The sequence below is a fragment of the Neovison vison genome, chromosome 4, assembly GCF_020171115.1.
Source record: "Neovison vison isolate M4711 chromosome 4, ASM_NN_V1, whole genome shotgun sequence".
NCBI lineage: Eukaryota > Metazoa > Chordata > Mammalia > Carnivora > Mustelidae > Neogale > Neogale vison.
In genome coordinates, this window is record NC_058094.1 from 822968 (window position 1) to 840034 (window position 17067).

General features: G+C 60.4%; 1 protein-coding gene across 4 annotated transcripts in view; it reads left to right on the forward strand.

Moving 5' to 3' along the window:
- Nucleotides 1-17067, forward strand: part of PLEC (plectin) — a 53235-nt gene that overhangs the window by 1970 nt on the left and 34198 nt on the right. Inside the window, exon 1 of one of the 4 annotated variants that reach the window (XM_044244799.1) lies at nucleotides 991-1013. The exons of the other annotated variants lie outside the window; for them this stretch is intronic. The gene's annotated coding sequence lies outside the window, so the exon portion shown is untranslated. Of the gene's footprint in view, nucleotides 1-990; nucleotides 1014-17067 lie in introns of those variants that run through there. 4 annotated transcript variants of the gene reach the window in all.

The window sequence follows — 17067 nt, forward strand, 5'->3', positions numbered from 1 at the left end:
AGGAGGGGAAGGACCGGCTGAGGGTTCGCTGGCGCAGGCTGCAGACAGCTGACCCCATTGCCCCCAGGACAGAATGAGGGCGAGGCATGTGGAGGGCAGGCCTGGCCCCTGCAGGAGGCCGGGGCGACACTGAGGCAGGTGGCCAGAAGCCTGCAAGGCCAGCTGCCGAGTGGCGAGGGGCTCCGTGGGGGCGAGGCCCGGCAGCAGCGCAAGGCAGCGCGGAGGCGCGGGACGCCGTGAGGGTGTGTGGGCGTCACATATGGGTTTTGAAGAAGGATTTTTACCCACGTGAAAGCGGATCACGAGTGTCCTTCCGCACCGCACTCCGTCTTTGGCGTCCGCCTCCGCCGTGGGGTGGTGGCCGCAGCCCTCGCCGGGCGAGCTGCCGTCGGGGCGTGAGCCGCGGGGTCTGCGGCCTGCAAAGGAGGACGTTCGTCTCCCGCGCTGGGACACGGGGGGCTTTGCCCATTTCGGGGGTGGGAAAGAATCTGTCTTTTAGTTTTACCAAATCTTTTTTCTTTTGGCTGCGCATTGCCTATTTTAGTCCTTTTAGACTAAAATTTGTTGTGCTTTGAGGCTCTTTTTATACCGAAGCCACCAGCTCTGGTCTCCAGCGGCGGGAGGCGTCTCGGGAGCGGCGCGGGGAGGAGGGAGGGGCGCGCCCGGGGGCGGCCAGGTGAGGTAGCCGGGGACGTCGGGGCCGGCGGGGGTCGGGGGCGGGGCGGGAGGGGTGCGGCGGCCGGGAGCCTGCCCAGCCCGGCCCGCGCGGCCCCGGCCCCCTGGCCCCTCGCCCGGCCCCGCCCCGCCCGTGGGGCATCCTGGGTGCGGGGGGCGGGGCGGGGCCGCCCCTTTAAGCGGCGCGCGGCCGCGGGGCCGGTGGCCGCCGGGTCTGGAGGCCGCTCCGCGCCGCCCCGCCCCGCGCCCAGGCATGGCCGCCCCGCCGCCCCCGGGCCCGCCGCCCGACGAGCTGGACTTCATCCAGGCCTACGAGGAGGTGCGGGAGAAGTACAAAGGTACGGCGCCGCCGGCCCCGCGCACCGTGCGGGCGACCTGCCGTCCGGCCGGGCCCTGGCAGGTCCTCCAGCCTGACGGCCCGGCCTCTGACCGCTTGTCCGCCGTGGCCGCTCCTATCGCGGCTCCGGTTACCGCCCAGCCCGCCGCCTCGCCGGCCCCGCTCGACCCCCCGCGGCTGCGGCGCCCCCGGGGAGAGGCGGGAGCGGCGGGAGCGGCCGGCGGAGCCCCCGCGGTCATGCCCTTAATAGGGCATCGCGCGGCGAGGGTGGTGGGGTGGGCCGCGCCGCGGGCGGAGGCTCTCGGGGCCGGGGTCCAGTGTTCCCAGCCGGTGCCCAGCAGACACGTGGGTCAAGGCCGAGCCCTCCCGCGCCCCTCAGCAGGGTGCCTCCCCGCGTGGGGTGGGGGCCCCCGCGGCCACACCTGGCAGTGGGTCGCATACTTGTGGCCTCTCCTCACATCCCCAAACGGGCCGTCACCTAGGCTGCCACCCTTCCTTGGCAGGGACCTCCTCACTCCCCTTCTCCGACACTCCACACCCCCCCCCCCCCCCCCCCCGCCCCCGTAGGCAGCCGTGGGCTGGGGAAGACTGGGCAGCCTTCTCTTCCTATTGAGAAGAACTGATTCTCTGGCTTTGACAGACCCCCTGGCCTGCTGCAGGGGCCCCCTGGGGCCTCTGACCTGTCCAGGCCCTTCGTGCTGTCCGCGGAGGGCACACACAGCCCTGGCTCCTGGCCCACACAGGCTCAGGGCCGGGTGAGTGAGCTGCTGCAGAGGGTCGAGGCGGGGGCCCTGGGCAGAGCGGACCAGAGCTGTTTCCAGCTCCACGTGGCTGGCTCGGCCCCCAAGGGCAGCTCAGGGAGAGCTCCTGCTAGGGCCTCACCTTGCTCTCTGCCTACTGACCTCCCCCAGGCAGGGAGAGGTTGCAGAGCACCTAGGGCTCTTCCCTGCCAGGCCCCCTCCGCAAAGAGCTTCTGCTTGGTCTCTGGCTGTGCTGTGCGGTGTCCTGCCTGTGCTGTGGCCGCCCCGTTGGCCTGGTCCTCACAGAGATGCTCCTGGGGTGACGGGCTGCTGAGGGAGGGAGTCTAGGTCCAGAGAGGGCCGGCCTGCTGCTCTTAGCTCCCAGAGCCAGCCTGGCCTTGGAGGGTTCATCTGGGTGGGTCCTGGGCATGGAAGCAGCTGCCCACGTGGGCCACAGCTCTCCTGTGGTTCCTGTGTCTGTCTCCTGTCAACTGTTTAGGAAGCGGTCACTCTGTTTGAAGTAGGGACACCTACGCAAAATACACAGAATACATAGTGGTTTGTTCCAGAATCTTCCTTGGTGTGATCGGGTTGGTCCAGATCCTGTCTGGGGCATCTGGGTGAGGCATACTGACCAGAGTAGCCATGTTCCCTCTACTCCCTGAGTTGGAGGCCTGCCTCCCAGGAGTGAGATCTGACAGGTCCCTGGGGGTTCTCCTGTCTCGGTGCCCGCCCTCCCCAACCCAGCCTCCCTGGATGCCAGGCTTGGTGTTGGACACACTGGGCTGTCTTGGCCCGTGTCCACCTCCTGGGCGTGGTGGCTGGAGACTGACGAAAGGGCAGTCGGCGACTCGAGAGCTTCTTGCCCGAGGGTACACAGCGTGGACTCGCCGGGGCCCATGGCCCAGCTCTCTGGTCTGGTGGTACTGGCAGCTGGCCATGGCTTGGTAGGAGAGTGAGTGCTGGGGGCTTCCCACATGGGCCTGGGCATCGGAGGGCTTCTGGGTCATACCAGGCACCCCCGGGACTCCTTAGCTCCTTTGAGTAAGGGGCTAGGTTGGTGCCTGTGGCCAGCCCAGGGCCACTGCCAAGGCCAGGAGGAGCCTAGAGGAGGCCATACGTGGCTGGACGATAGGCTGCAGGCCTGACCGCTGTGCATGCCTTGGACCTACCAGAGGACCAAGGCCCTGGTCCACCCTGTCCCTGGAAGTGGAGGGCTCCCAGTGGGGGAGGGAGAGAAGGGGTGGCCCTTGATGCCAGCCAGTGTGCAGACGGGGAGGTTGAGCCCCCCCTCTTGGGTCCCAGCACAGCACTTTTCAGCTCTGCCTGGGGGACAGCCCCTCAGCCATGCCCAAGCTCTGCTGGTCCCTCACTGGGCCCACCAAGGACTCTGGCTTCTGCCTCCTGGTTTCTAGCCCAAGCTAGCTCTCACCCTCCCGGCCCCACACATGAGAAGCTCCTTCCCCAGTGGCCCTTCCAAAGTCTAGCCACTCAGTCCCTGCCCCCAGTGATCCCCGACCCCACCCCGGACACGTCATTCATTCCCCGGTTCTCCCCCTGGAAATCCCCAGTCCTCCCTTCAGGGTCACTGCTCCTCCCAAACATTCTCAGTTTCCTGTCAGCCTGAGCCCTTACCCTTGCCCATCCCCCCCGCCTTCTCTCCAGGGCACATTCCTGTGGAGCCACTGGGTCTGTGGTGGGAGAGCTCTGGGTGCCCCGTGGCAGGGGCTGCGAGGGCTCTCCTGAGTCCCGGTTCCCCAGAGCCTGGCCTAGAGCCACTCTGAGGCTGGCTGTGGGAGGCAGGGAGGGTGTGGGTGAGGGAGGACCCAGGCCGGCCAGGAGAGTGGGGTGAAGGTGCTGGTAGAGGGGCAGCCCAACTCCCCCGTGGTGCTGTGTGCACAGGGCCACGGGCCTGTCTGTAGGATTAGGGGGGACTGGGGCTTCCAGGAGGGCCCGGGCGGCCGGGGTGGAGCCTTCAGGGTTGTCCCATGGGCCGGGAGCAGGGTGGCCCCAGAGTCCAAGTGGGCCCGAAAGCAGCGCCTCAGGGTTCTGATGAAGTCGCTTTGGGGGTCCGGGTGGGGTTGGGGAGCAGGGCTTCCGGGCAGGGGGGTTGGGGTAGGGAGCCCGCATCAGCCTAGGGAGAAGGTGGGTCCAGAGAAGCCCTGGGGTGGGGGTGGGTGTGCACGTGTCTGCTGGGATGGGCCCAGCATGTATCTTGTGCTTTCTTTGAGACTCAGCAGGAGGGGCTTCCCCACTCCCTGGCAGGGCTGGCATCCTGCCTGGCACCCTCCATCCCTGTCCTACTTTTCCCAGGGCCTGGACTCTGCGCTGGGTCATCTGTGTCCCCCACACTGCCCCAGGCCGTCACAGCATCTGCAGGGTGCTCGCGGGGTGAGTGGGTGGTCAGCACAGGGTGTTGTCTTTGGTGACCAGAGCTCAGCCGCAGGGGCCGGGCTGGCAGTTAATCGGGCTCTTGGGAGAGGACTCTAGGGCTGTGGTCTTCTGTCCCCAGTACAGTGCGATCGGAGAAAACGACACAAACGATGACCACATTGCGGAACTACATAAAGGAAAACAGTTATGGTCATACCTCTGGCCCCCAGTCTCACTGGCTGGGGGGACCACAGTGTGTGTGTGTGTGTGTGTGTGCGCGCGCGCGCGCGCACGTGCACACACCTGTGTATGTGGGGGTGGGGAGAGCAGAGGTTTTCAACATAGTAATAGACTCGTGAAACCATCAGCACAGTTAATTCCAGAACACTGACATCCCCCGGCCCCTGGCAAACCCTGGTCTACATTTGGTCTCTAAGGATTTGCCTGTTCTGGACGTTTCGCATCAGTGGACTCAAACCATGTGGTACCTGGCCTCTTTTATTCAGCACGATGTTTCCAAGGTTCGTCTGTGTGGGAGTGTGTGAAGGACGTCGTTCCTTCCATGGCGGGATCATAGCCCACGGCACGGACGCACATGCTTTGTTCTCTGTGCGTCAGTTCATGGACATCCGGGCCTTCTTTTGGCCATTACGAATAACACTGCCGTGGACATCTGTGTGCGGCTGTTTGTGCGGACCGGCGTCCCCATGTCTCCTGGGTGGACACCAGGGAGGGAGATTGCTGGGTCACGTGGGAACTCTATGTTTAACTGTTGGAAGAGCTGCCAGGCTGTTTTCCGCAGCAGCTGCCCAGTCCCGCATTCCTCACAATGCTGTGCCTTCCCACTTCTCCACATCCTCACCAACACTTAGGCTTACCTGCCTCTCTGAGTACAGATGTTCAGTCCTGGTGGGCAGAGGGGGGATCTCACTGTGACTTCGCTTTCCGTTTCCTGATGGCTGACGACATCAAGAGCTTCTTGGTCATTTGTGTACCATCTTTTGAGAAACACCTATCCAGATCCTTTGCCTGTTTTTAAGTTGGGTCTTTATCTTTTTATTGTTGAGTTGTAGGTGTTCTTTATGTATTATAGATACATGTCCCTTACCGGATACAGGATTTGCAAACAGTTTCTGATTCTGTGGGTTGTCTTTGTACCTTCCTCGTGGTGTCCTTTGAAGCGAAAAATTTTTAATTGCGATGAGTCTAGTTGATCTATTTTTTTTTGGCTTGTGCTTTTGGCATCATACCTAAGAAACTATCGTTTCCTCCAAAGTCATGAAGATTTATGCCTACGGTTGCTTCCAGGAGTTTTATAGTTTAGGCCTTACATTTAGGTCTTTGATCTGGTTTTTTGTTTGTTTATTTATTTTCATTTATTTCCCTCATCCCTTTGCGTGGACATTTGGGCTTGTTAAAAACGATTGCATTTCTAGGCTGCGCTCTGGCATAGGTGAGCCCGGCAGATACAAGACACACGCGTTCTCCAGATCTTCGCCAACTGATTGATGAGAGAATCCAAACTGTTTTAATTTGCATTCTTCGATCAGTAATAAGAGCATCGTTTTGTAGTTCTCGGCTAATTTCACTTTTCTTCTTTTATGAGTTGCCTACTCAAAACCCTTGTTCAGATCTAGGCGAGAGGCAAGTAGGGATCAGGTTAAAAGAAAAAAGCATTGTTAATTTTTCTGTATGATGTGTTTCTCTTTGAATTATAAGTGCTCTTTACAGAAGTGCCTGGGAGAAACAGTCGGTTAAGCCTCCGTCTCTTGGGCTCTTGGTTTTGGCTCAGGTCATGATCTCAGGGTCCTGGGATTGAGCCCCGGGTCCGGCTCTGTGCTCCGTGCGGTGTCTGCTTCTCTGCTTCTCCCTCTGCCCTCTCCCTGCTTGCTCACTCTCTCTGTCTAAAATAAGTGAATACATCTTTTTAAAAAGCCTTTAAAAAAAAAGAGCTCTTACGTATTATGAATATTAACTTTCTTATTTGTTATGTATGTTTCAAACTTTTCTCCCGGTTTGTTACCTTTGGTAAGTAAGCGTTCTATTGAAATATATCATTTCTGTGGAAAAGCATGCAAATTATGCACACGCCGCTTCCTTACATTTCACAGTCTCCTTGTGACCAGCATTGAGGTCATGGAAATAGCTTCTTAGCCTCTTAAAAGGCCCCGTGTTCCCAGTTGCCGTCTTGACTGCTCACACCACACAGCCCTCGGGTCGCCTGTCATTTCTTCTGGTCTCTGTCTTCATCCGTGTCGACTCGAAAACTTTCCTCTTTTATTTTGTGACCTCTGAGTTTCACGTCCGCTCAGGACGTTCTTCTTTTGTGAAAAACGTTTGCTAAGAGTGTCTTCCAGTTCTGACGTGTTTGTTTCCTAACATCTTCCTCTTTATCTGGAATTTGTTTTGGGTTGGGGTGTGTGGGAGACTTGGGGTGTCGTGCTCAGGGTTTCGACTTGCATTAGTGGGTGGCCAGGAGGATTTTACGTATCTCCTTTCCCACCAAACTCCGCTTCCTGAGGGCAGTCTGTGTCCGCTGCTCCTCTGCCGTAAGACAAGATCGCTTAGAAACGAGCGAGTGAGTGGGAGCGAGAAGTGGGCCCCGAGCCAGACCCTCGCGGGACCCCTGGTCCCAGCCAGTTGCCCCAGGTGCCCCCAGAGCAGGTGCCGAGGGGAGAGGCCTGGTGGCGGCAGAAGGCAGGGTGGGAGCCGGCCTTCTCTCCAGCAGGGGAGGCGGGGCAGCGGGGCAGCGGGAGTTTGCTTTAGGTTTGCGAGTTGGAGATGAGCGAGCCTGTGGAGACCCCCGGATGCCAGAAAAGGCTGGATGAGTTGAGGGAGGCCCGTCTGGGGCCGTGCTTTGGGGTCCTCATGAGGAAGGGAGGAGGCCCACCTCTGAGCCTTGGGGCAGCTGGGGACGCCAGCCAGGGGAAGCAGGGGCAGAGCCACAGCACAGAGTCCCGGCAGCCCAGTGAATGGGAAGGGGTGACAGACCAGAAGAGGGCCACCCGAGCAGGACAAGTCTCCAAGAGTGCCTGGCCCTCGGTGATAAGGGACACTGGGGACCTTGGTGAGACCTGCTTGAAGGTGTAGTCAGTCAGGTAGGAGGTGCTGAGGGTGATGTTCGGGGAAGAAGAGGGGTGCAGGGCTGGAGGGTGTCCAGCACTGTGGGAGGGAGGGGGCCCCCCAGGACAGAGTGCGGGCACGCAGGTGAAACACTGGCCTGAGGTCCCTGGGGCAGGGGTGGCCTTGGCCTGGAGGGGCATCTGTGGCCATCGGGGGTATGGGCATTGCCGAGTGCTGGGCCATCTCTCTCCTTGACCCATCTGCCCGTGCTGGGGGCTGAATGTGACCGCCCCTCGCCACCGAGGGCCTGTGGGGTGCGCAGGGGGTGGGGCTGTCAGGCCTTCGAGGATAGCAAGGTGTGGGTGATGGTGCCTCCTAGCCTTGGTTTCCCCATAAAGCCCGAGGGGAGCTGGCAGGAGGGGGCGGGGTCTGGGTGCCTTCAGAGGGGGCTCGAGGAGGCTGGAGAGCAGTGGTACAAGTGGGGGCCACTTGTAGGCCAGCCGTGGACAGGGAGCCGTGGACAGGGAGCCGTGGGCAGGGGAACCGTGGGCAGGGAGCCGTGGGCAGGGAGCCGTGGACAGGGAGCCGTGGGCAGGGGAGCCGGTGCTGTGGGGCACAAGGATGGGGACCCAAGTGAGGGCAGGTGCTGGGTCATTTGTGGGGGCCCAGGTTGCTAGTGGACCGAGTGAAGGGGAGGTCAGGAACTCATTCCCAGGTGGTGGGAAGAGAGTGCCCATTCGGAAGCCATGGGACAGGAGCCTGGGGGCCTGGGCGCCCTCCTCCCTCCCCTCCTCTCCTCGGGGTGCTGGGGTCGTGGTTTAGGAGAGGGGTTGTCCCCGTGGGTGGTCAGCCCTTGGCAGGGGCCTTTACTGCTGTCCTGAGGCCAAAGGGACGTGGGGCCAGGAAGAGGAGGGGGGACACTCTGCTGCCCACCCTGGTTCCTGGAGTGGGGCAGGTCAAGGGCCAATTCTGCAGGCAAGGCATGCCCTAGAAGGACGTCTGGTGTAGCTGGTCTGGAGTCTGGGTTCAGGCCGGCTGGTGGCCGCACGGGTGCCCGGAACAGTGGGGGAGGGGCAGCCCTCTGGGGCCCATGTGCGGGGCCGGAAGTGCAGGCCTGGGGGGGGGCAGGCGGGGGCCAGCTGGTGGGAGGCTGGAGAGCAGCGTCCACAGCAGGTGTCTCTGGGTGCGGCGCTCTTGGAGTCTTTCTTCTCTTCCCTAGGTTTTTTTTTTTTAAGGTTTTGTTGATTTATTTAACAGAGAGGTCACAAGTAGAGAGGCGGCAGAGAGAGCGGGAAGCAGGCTCCCCCCGAGCAGAGCGCCCAACGCAGAAACTGATCCCGGGACCCGAGACCATGACCCGATCCAAAGGCAGAGGCTTAACCCACTGAGCCCTCTAGGCACTCCTGTTTCCGTTTTTGAAATGAATGTGCATTTTGAACTTTTTAAATGTATCCTTTTTTCTCCTTTCTCATTAAGTGTAGGGCTACGGGGAAAGCTTATAGGACTGGAGTCAGCCTTGAGGGACACGACTGAGCTTGATTGGGGTATTACTAGGACAGCTCACGCTTGGCAGTGGGATAGAGCCGGCCCCAAGAACACCCTCTCCTGGGTCGCTGCCTCAGACGGCACCACGGTACCTCCCACTGTTCCGGAGGCTGTAGGGCCGCTCCTGTCCCAAGGCCCGATGGCCATGGGCCTTCCCTGGTGAGTGACTACGGCTCCGTCTTCAGCACGGCCTCCTCCCTGTGTCTTCTCCTGTCTCTTGCAAGGCTCTTCGTCACTGGAGTTAGAGCCTCCCTGAGTGATCCAGGATGATCTTATCTGAAGATTCTGAATTATAACTGCAAAGACCCTTTTTCCGGATAAGAGAGCACTGTGGGCTCTGGGATTTGGAGGTGGACACAGATTTGGGGGACAACTATTCAGGCCACAGCTGTCTGCCCTCTGGCCTCCTAAAACTCATGTTTGTCACATGCAAAATATACTCACCCCTTCCCGCCGTCCCCCAGAGCATCAGCCCATTACAGCATCAACTCAAGTTCAAAACCTCCTCTAAATTTCAGCAGCTCAGAAGCCCCACATCTTGTCCAAAGTGTCCAAATCAGGACTGGGTGAGGCCCTGGACACCATGGGGCAGAATTCCCGTCTGGGGGTGGATTTGAGAAAGTAGTGAGCCAGTCCTAGACTCCAGAATACAATGGTGAGACAGACACAAACTAGACACCCCCTTTCCAAGGGGGGAACTAGACAGTGATCAGGGTCTTGAGGTCCCAGCAACTTTGAAACCTGCAGGGCAAGTTCCTTACTCCTCCGGTGGTGGTGTGGCGTGCTGCTCTGCGCTCTGGCCTCCTGCTCAGGCCCCAAGGCTCTGCTTGGGGAGCCCTGTCTCCTTTTCCTTGAAGGGTAGCCCAGGGTTGAAGCTGAGTAGCCCTGCCAGCCCATTTCCCAGGAATCCCAGATTCCTAACGCCTTTCTTCTGTGTGCTGTGTTCCGTCCAGTCCAAGCTGCTGGTGTCTCCTCTGGTCTGACATTCTCATAAACCCGTGGGTCTCCTGGGTATGTCACAGGACCCATGTCCTTAGACAAGAGGGGTCTCCGTAGATCTTTTCTGGATGACCCCACTCCCTTCCTAGCTTCTGCTGAGACGGTGGAGTGGACCTGTGGGTCAGACAGCTGATCCACTCCACGGAAGGCCGTCCAGTCACCCTTGGCTGTCCCCCTCCAGGACATTCTCTCCCAGCCTTAGCAGCCTTTGCAGTCTGAGCAGGTTGGGGCTTTCCTGGGTCACCAGCGCTAACTGTCCCTTCCACAGGATGGGTTTCCTTCTGGACCCTCCTGTGAGCAGCCAGGCAGGTCACGCCTCTCACGCTTCACTGGGAAATCTCCGCAGCTAAAGCCGCTCACAAGTTCTGGTTTCCACCCAACAGTGGAACGCTGTTCAGTCCTGTTTCCTGCCACTATTTGATAAGGATCGGCTTTCCTCCGGTGTTCAGGAATGCGTTCCTCCCTTCCTTCCAGGTCCTCACCAGCAACACGCTTGCCATCCATGTTTCTACCCCCAGTCTGTCCCGGCAGTCCAGCCTTCTCCTGCCGTGCTCCTTGCGGTCCTCCAGCCTCTGTCCGCGGCCACTCCCAGAGCCACAGCCGCGTGCTCAGGCCTTGGTCACCCACCTCCGTAACACAGTGCCGACTGGTTTCCTGTGTCTGCCGTAACGAGCGCCACACATGGTGCTCTAACAAACACAGACGTCTTCTCTCAGCTCTGGAGGCTGGAAGTCCAAAGTCGAGGTGCTGGCAGGGCTGTGCTTCCTGGGAAGCTTCTAGAAGACAGCCTTCTCACTTCTTCTAGCTGCTGTGGCTGATGGCATCCCTGTCTTCACATGGCTTCTCCTTGTGGCTCTGTTCTTTTCTGCCTCATTGGATTTGGGCCCACCCCCGTGATCCAAGGTGATCAGATCTTGAGATCCTTAATTAGATCTGTGGAAACCCTCTCTCCACGTAAGGTCATGGTCAAAGGCACCAGGGATTCAGATGTGAACATATGGTTGTCAAGGCCCCTGTTCAGCGCCCTACAGTGTCAGGTGATGTACTCAAAATCTCCACATCTTTTTGTTTTGTGCTTGTTTTGAAAAAATGTGCACAATATTTTGTAATACAACTTAATGTATGTATAACTTTATAATTATACAATTTGATATCATAGAGCATTTTAGACACATGTAACTTCTTTTTACTTATTGTTACAATGTGGACATCTTTCTATAACATTTATTTACAATATAATATAACAATGTGCCTTAGTATGGTAACTATATATTTAAAATTTTTTTTTCACTAAGTAAACTCCGTCCCCAGTGTGGGGCTCAAACTCACGACCCTGAGATTAAGAGTCGCTCGCTCTACCGACTGAGACAACAAGGCGCCCCTAACCATATCGTATTCAACCTAACCCCCCTCATACAGCATTATGGTTATTATTTATTTGTTTATTTGATACGAGGATGGCAACAAGAAGCGCTTCTGTAGCTGGATTGTTGGGTGTGTCTATGACTACTGTTTGAAATAGCATTTCTGAATCAAATCGTGTGTAAAACACAAGCCTTATCTACACCAAGATACCATTTTTTAGGTATCAGATTGGCAAAAATCCCAAAACTTGGATTTCTGGATTGTGTTGGGGAAACTGTGGGAACCAGGCCAGTGGTGGCGCCTATCAGATGGGTGCCCGAGGGGACAGTGTTCCTGGGGGCCCTGGCAGGCGACAGGGCTCCTGGGGGACGGCTGAGGGCTCTGCTCGCTTGGGGGGTTCCCCTCTGCCACGGGCTGATGGCAGCGAAGGGTCAGACGGTACATGTGAGGCGTCACTTTTTGTGCCAAAAGGAGGAAAACCAAGATTCATGTTTGTATCTGCTTGATTTTCCATAAAGAAGTGGCAGAGGGGTGGACAGGAAGCCAGGGGAGGAGCCTTCCCAGCGCGCCGTCCGCGTGGGTCTGCGGACCCTCTCCCACGCAGACAACCGGTGCGCTGCCGGGGCTGTTTGCTCGGTGCTGCTGGTGCTTCTGCTGCCGGCCCGGGGGCCTCACTGCGACAGCTGCCCAGCGCCCGGGCTACCGTTTCAAACGGACGGCAGAGCCTTGCCAGTCTAGAACATGCTAGACATGAGTACAGGAGGCCGTGTTAACAGGTGCGAGCAGGGGCCAGCCGCCGGGCCCATCGCAGTGGCCGGGCTCAGCCTGGGGCGTGCGTGAGTCCCCCGCTCTGTGTCTAGGCGCGGGGTGGGAGGGGCTTCCGCACTCGAGTCCTGGCGGATTTTTATTTATCTTCTTCTAAGCGCTTTATAGCTAGTGTTGCTGATGGCTTTTTTCCCGTATGTTTTCCTAAGTCGTTGTCACCTAGATGGAACCTCCCGAGTCTTTGAGAGGTGAAGGTCAAGCCGGCCACATCACAGAGCTCTCCTGCGGGCTCCGACAGGTGGGCGGCAGGTTTGTCCTGGCGCCGAGAGGAGCACACGCTGGCCGGCGGGAGGCAGCGGCGCGGGAGGCGGTGGGCTTAGGAGGGCTCCCTGACCGCTGCCCCGAGGGCCTCTCGGCCTGAAGCGCCCGGCTTGCTCCTTTGGACACTCCCGTCTTACAGTAGAACATCCCTGGGGGACCGTGGATTGGGGGACCCTGGCAGGACAGCCTGGCGAGCCTCTCGGGCCTCCTGTAAGCAGTGTGTGCCTTCCGTGGTTTACTGGGACACTCTCTAAAAACCAGCGCTGCTTCTGAGTTTTATCAAAGCTGAGTTTTTTCTCAGCCTTTTTGAGATTCATATACAGGTTTTCTCTTTTAACCTATCAGTGAGGCAAAGCCAGATTAATAGAGGTCCTGGGAGCCTCTCCCCCTGGCACAGCGAGAGACCACTCCCTTCTCTCCGCCGCAGCAAGGCCTGGGTGTCCAGGTCTGGGCTTTGGTGATGCTGACATAGCTTGCCCGAGGCCACCCGGTCAAGTGTCTGCATTAGTGTGCTTGTCCCTGTTGGGAGGGACCCGCAGAAGGGCGCAAGCGGTGGGATGCAGGCCCGGGTCTACCACACTGCAGGGGAGCAAGGTAGCCCAGGCTGGGGGGCAGCAGCGGGGCCCTGGCGGGACCTGGTGGGTGCATGGCGGTCTTCTGGGGGCTGCCAGGACGAGCCTGCTAAGAAGGGTGCTGGGCAGGCAGTGGGCTGGAGGATGAGGATGGGTTTGAGAGGTAGTTGGGGGAGAATGGCCGAGCAGGGGGTGTGGGGGCTGGAACCAGGATCCCCCACCAGTCTCTGGCAGGTGCCTGGTAACAGTGCTGTTCTGGAAGGGGGCTGCACAGGGACAGCTGGCCGGGGCCTGAAGGGGTGACCTCGGCGCCGTCTTGCCCAGCACCTGCAGGAGCCCCGGCGGGCACTTGGCCTGGTGGTGCCATGGACCTAGACCTCCAGGAGCCGCTCAGGGTGGCTGGTGTGGCCGAGTTCCTGCCGTCATCGCCCAGCAAGGCGTGGCCTCCCAGGCAGAAGGCTCTTCTCCCGCCCAGGCCCTACAGCTTCCCAAGGTGGAGGTGGAGGTGGACTCTGGGCTGTGACCGGGGGGCGGTGTGGCCCCCGTGCTCCTGCCACAGACACAGTCTGTGGGGTCTCACCGGGTCACGTCTTCCTTGATTGTCCCGTGGCCTACAGCTGTTACTTGTGCCCCCTGCGGGGTGCCCCAGCAGGGCTGGCTGCCATGGGGGTGGGGGACAGGTTTGAAGCTCGTGGGGACCATCGGGAGGAGCACCATGCTGAGGGCAGGTAGGGTCTCAGGAGCAGTGGGAGAGAAGATGACAGTACTTGGGGATGGGGGCAGGGATCCCTCCTTGGTTTCCTGGGATTGTGAAGAGGGCTTTGTCCCAGAGGGGCTGGAAAGGAGGGAGGACCTGGTTGTGGTGCTATGACGCCAGTTCCAGGGACGCCCAGGGCACGAGCTGGCTCCTGGAATTTGCAGAAAGCTTTGAGATGGTTTGGCGTGTCCAAAGTCTGAGTGCCTGGCCCAGGTGACCTGATAAGGCCCTAGCAGGCCTACGAGAGCCACGCTGCTGGATCAGACCATTTGCCCTCCTGAGGATCTAGATAGGAAGCCTCGTGGGCCGTGCGGCCCAGTAAAAGCTGAGGATGTACGGTGGGCCGCCTTCCGTTCTCACGGGCTGGACCTGGGGAACCTGCTTTCTTTTTTTTCTTTTTAATGTACTTTTTTTTTTTTTTAAAGCAAATATATATATATTTTTTATAAACATTTATTTTTATCCCCAGGGGTACAGGTCTGTGAATCGCCAGGTTTACGCACTTCACAGCATTCACCATATCACATACCCTCCCCAATGTCCATAACCCTACCCGCCTTCTCCCAACCCCCCTCCCCCCAGCAACCCTCAGTTTGTTTTGTGAGATTAAGAGTCACTTATGGTTTGTCTCCTTCCCCATCCCATCTTGTTTCATTTATTCTTCTCCTACCCACTTAAGCCCCCATGTTGCATCACCACTTCCTCATATCAGGGAGATCATATGATAGTTGTCTTTCTCCGCTTGACTTATTTCACTAAGCATGATACCCTCTAGTTCCATCCACGTTGCAAATGGCAAGATTTCGTTTCTTTTGATGGCTGCATAGTATTCCATTGTGTATATATACCACATCTTCTTTATCCATTCATCTGTGGATGGACATCTGGGCTCTTTCCATAGTTTGGCTATTGTGGACATTGCTGCTATAAACATTCGGGTGCATGTGCCCCTTCGGATCCCTGAACCTGCTTTCTTTCGTCCTCACCGGTGGTCCGTATCTCCTGCCTCCAGGCCCTTGTCCAAGGTAGTTTGAGGGAGCTCCCTAGGTTGGTGAACCCCCAGGGACAGGTGTCTCCAACTCTTCCTCCCCTGGTCCTGCTGTCTCCACATTCTCTGGGGCTGGCCAGACTCTCCTCTCTTGTCTCTGGGCCTTTGCCTTCCAGGACCAGGATGCTGGCTGAGGAGGTCGCTGGGTGGCCCAGACCAGTGGGTACCTCCTGCAGGGTAGTGAGTGGCCGTGGCTTCGAGGTCTGGGAAGCCACCGGCACGAACCACTGGTTGGTCACTTTGACCGCGAGGCTGTGGCTTGGGGAAGGATGGGCCATCGGAGCTCACCTGGATCGGGCCTGTTGACCCGGCAATCTACCTGGAGTTGGCAGGGTCAAGCACCACGAACGAGGTGGAGGCTGGAGGAAGGGGGTGGGGCGCGGCGGGAGCTCCCGCCTGGGCGGCCTGGCCTTGAGCATTGATCAGCCGAAGCGCCGCCCCGAGCTGACAAGCCCCGCCCCAGGCCTCCCGGCTCCTCCCCCAGGCTGCGGCTCTGGCCCCGGCAGTGAGTTGCGGGGCTGGACTCTGCGTGGCGGAGGCACCGCCGCCGTCAGTCCCGGTGGAGACATGGACCCTTCGAGAGCTATCCAGCAGGAGATCAGCTCCCTCAAAGGTGCGGGCCGGGGACGGGGCCCGAGGCAGGAGGCGAGGGCCAGGCAGTGACCTCTATCTGGGTGCAGCCCTGCGCAGGACCGCGGTCAAGGTCTGCTGTCCCGGGAGTAGCCTTGGGGATGGGGAGCGGGAGCCGCCGGAGACCCCAGGCCCATGTGCCGCCAGGGCTCCACCTGGCCGGGGTCTGCTCTGGGCTGCGGGGGGCTACTCTCGCTGCAGCCCTGCGGTGAGTGTCGGGGGGGGGCGGGGCGGGCTGCTGCAGCGACGGGGGCGGGTCGGAGGTGAGAGCTGGCGTTTGCGGCGGATCCACCCCTTTTCTTCCCGGCCTCTGCGGAGCTCCCGCCCCGCCTGCCCAGCCTCCCTACCGCTTTGCATCCCTGCAGCTCGGCGTCCGAGGGGACTGGCCAGGGCAGTGGGTATCACTGTGGGGAGGCGCCAGGCGGGCTGGCCCCGGGCAAGTCCACACTGCGGCTCTTTGTTCTGGGGTGGGGAGGCTGGGGGCTGCCCGAGGGTTCCGATTGGTTGCCCTGGAAACCTGGAGGGCCCCGGAGTGTAAGGGTAGGAGGCCGTCCTGGCCCCCCCTCCAAAGCCCCCCACGCCCTGGCCCTCCCGGTGCCGAATCAGCGACTCCGGCTGCGGTTCTGCAGCGTGGGGGCGGGGCAGAAAAGGGCATCCTTCCAGCTCTGGGACTTTGGGGGGGCGCCCCAACCCTGGCACGGAGAGAGACAGGGCGGGGGGTGTGCGGGAGCAGACGAAGCTGCCGGGAACAGCTTGCTCCAGGCTCCTGCCTGCTCCTCCCCTCATCCACCGAGGGCGCGGGGCTGGTGGGAGGGAGGGGGGAATTCCCTACGGTGCCCCGCCCCTTTTCTGCGGTTCCCCAAGTTGCTGCGGTCGCCGGGGCAGGCCCCTGTAGGAGATACCTTAGGCTCAAATGTTTGGGAGGTCTTGGGGGTGGCTTGGAGTCATTTTGGGGGGCATCGGTTGGTTTGGGAATTTGGGGGGAGTAGGTCGGGACATCATGCCACGAAGATGGCCTGGATGAAGGGGGTAGGCATGGGCGGGAGAGCAGAAAGTGAGGAGAGGGCTGTGGGGTGCGCAGGGGGGAGCGCGGGGGGCTTGTGGTGGGGGCCTGACCGGGAGAGTGGGCGTCTCTGCACGCGGGGTTGGGCCGGGCCTCCCTGAGTGCGGTCCTGAGCTCGGTTGGTGCTGGTTCCCGAGCCGCGGCCCAGGAGGCGGGGAGGGTCCTCCGAGGCTGCGGGGCCGAAGGGGCGTGGACGCCGTCCACTCGCGTGCGTCCTCCCGGAGCCGGTCTCCCTGCGGCTGGGCCCGCCTGGCTGCCCGCCTGGCTGCCCGCCTGGCTGCAGGGGACCGGCGGGGGGCGGAGGGCGGGGCCGTGGGGACAGTTGGCTGGACCTTCCGCTTCAGCGCCGCGCCCGCCAGCCCTGGCGCTCGCGTGTGTCCCCCGAGTGCGCGCGCGCGTGTGACGGCGTCTGTGCGCGTGCGTGCGCGCGTGGTCGGGGCGCTGTTTGGGGCTGGCGCTGCGGTGCCATGGCAACGGCCCATACACCCGCCCCCGCCCGCTGCCCGTTGGCCGCCTGCCCGCGAGCGCCTCCCACTTCGGGATCCCCCCCACCCCCGCCCTATTTGCCCTATTTATAATCAGTTCCCGCGTTCGCTGCGCCTGGTGGGAATGGGTGTGTCGGCCTGGGGGGAGGGGGAGAGAACAGGTCTGGGGGCGGGTGCCTGCCTCATAGTGCGCGACAGCGGGGTCTCGGGTGGAATGGGGACGCACGGGAGGTCCACGGTTAGAACCCCTGCTGTGGGAGCCTGGAAGTGACTCATGGGTGCGGCCCCGCCGGCTCCAGGGCCCTCCCGTGGAACCCACCGACGCTTGT